Here is a 2,351-nt window from a genome sequence, read left to right on the forward strand (position 1 = left end):
AAAAAAGGAGAAAAAGAATCAGAAAATGTAGTTAGACAAAGTATTAATCAGGGTTCTCTAGAGAGACATAACTAATAGGAAAGATATATATAAAGGGGAGTTTATTCAGTATTAACTTACATGATCACAAGGTCCCACAATAGGCTGCAAGCTGAGGAGCAAGGAGAGCCAGTCCGAGTCCCAAAACCGATGAACTTGGAGTCCGATGTTTGAGGGCAGGAAGCATCCAGTGGGAGAAAGATGTAGGCTGGGAGGCTAGGCCAGTCTCATCTTTTTCACAGTTTTCTACCCGATTTTTATATCCTAGCTGTGCTGGCAGCTGACCAGATGGTGCCCACCCAGATTGAGGGTGGGTCTTCCTCTCCCAGACTCCTGACTCAAATATTAATCTCCTTTGGCAACACCCTCACAGACACACCCAGGATCAATACTTTGTATCCTTCAATCCAATCAAGCTGACACTCAGTATTAACCATCACAGACAACTTCTCAGAAGGTTGCATAACAGATTGGGCACAGTGGCTCATGCCTGTAATCCCAACACTTTGGGAGGCTGAGGCATGTGGATCATCTTGTCAGGAGATCGAGACCAGCCTGACCAACATGGTGAAACCCCATCTCTACTAAAAATGCAAAAATTAGCCAGGCTTGGTTGCAGGTACCCGTATTCCCAGCTACTCAGGAGGCTGAGGCAGGAGAATCACTTGAACCCAGTAGAAGGAAGTTGCAGTGAACCAAGATCACACCATTGCACTCCAACCTGGGAGACAAAAGTGAAAAAAAAAAAAAGTATAATTGTCCTTGAGACCAAACCATTGACCAACTGCTACTCTCTCACCCAATCTTAGTAACCCGACACCCTTAGGGCTATTCCTGGGATGAACTGCAGGCTGGGCCACCTCAAACTGAGGGCTCCTGAGGCACAAAGCCTTGCTTCCAGAGTCCTCCACGGCCTCAGCCGCCCTGGACCACCAGGACAGCAATGTCTGGAGGCCTGCCCGTCATCCACCATCTACACGCTGTAGCATGCTTATCCTGATGAAATCAGGATATACCAAACCCTAGCAACAGCCTTGAACAGGGAGGGAATTTAAATAAAAAAAAAAAAAGGCCACTATATAACAGGAGATATGGGAAGAAAGGGAAAATCACTCCTGTTTCCTGGGGCTAGTGGAAATAGGCAACTTTTTTTTTTTTTAATTAATATGGGCCCTGCATTTAATATTAGTGAGGATTTTTTTCCACTGCAGTTAAAAGAAATCCGTTTGTAACTGGCTTGAGCAAAATTTGTGTGTATATCAGGCCCAGCTGCACACACAGCTCACAGGATGTGGTCAGACTGATTTCCCTCCAACTCATAGCTGGGCTTTCCTGTGCATTGGCTCTACCCTCAGACAGACATTGGCAAGATGGCTCCCAGCAACTCGAGGTGTACCCAACTATTTTCTCTCTTTCTTTTCTTTTTTTTTTTTTTGAGATGGAGTTTTGCTCTTGCTGCCCAAGCTGGAGCGTAATGGTGCGATCGACCTCAGCTCATGGCAGCCTCTGCCTCCCGAGTTCAAGTGATTCTCCTGCCTCAGTCTCCTGAGTAGCTGGGATTACAGGCACACACCACCACGCCCTGCTAATTTGTATTTTTAGTAGATTCAGGCATTCTCCATGTTGGCCAGGCTGGTCTCGAACTCCCAACCTCAGGTGATCCATCTGCCCTTGGCCTCCCAAAGTTCTGGAATTACAGGCATGAACCACTGCACCCAGCCCTAGGCAATGTATTTAAATCGATGAGTAATATGAGGAACTTCTGACAAACTCTTGGGGTTCAGTCGTATCCACCTCTGTCTCAGTCTTACAAAGCCTGGCATAAATTCTGTGCATTTGATTTAACTACCCACCAGGCATTTAGGAAAACTGTGAGTTCAAGAAAAATAGAGAATGTTTAGCAAAAATAATAATAGCAATGATAATCTGTCCCAGGTATCTCGAAGGGGTAGAAACTACTTGGAAAATTCTGGTTTTATAATTCAGGAGATCTGATGACCTGGAACTGACATTGTTGTGATGAAAGCCGAGATAACGCCGGGCACAGTGACCAGGGACTCGCGCCTGTAATCCCAGCACTTTGGGAGTCTGAGCTGGGCGGATCATGAGGTCAGGAGACCAAGACCATCCTGGCCAACACCGTGAAACCCCGTCTTTACTAAAGCTACAAAAATTATCTGGGCATGGTGGCTCCTGCCTGTAATCCCAGCTACTTGGGAGGCTGAGACAGGAGAATTGCTAGAACCAGTGAGCCAAGATCGTACCACTGCACTCCAGCCTGGCAGCAGAGTGAGACTCTGTCTCAAAAAAAA

Source organism: Cebus imitator, unplaced genomic scaffold (genome assembly GCF_001604975.1).
Source record: "Cebus imitator isolate Cc_AM_T3 unplaced genomic scaffold, Cebus_imitator-1.0 Scaffold38, whole genome shotgun sequence".
Taxonomy (NCBI): Eukaryota; Metazoa; Chordata; class Mammalia; order Primates; family Cebidae; genus Cebus; species Cebus imitator.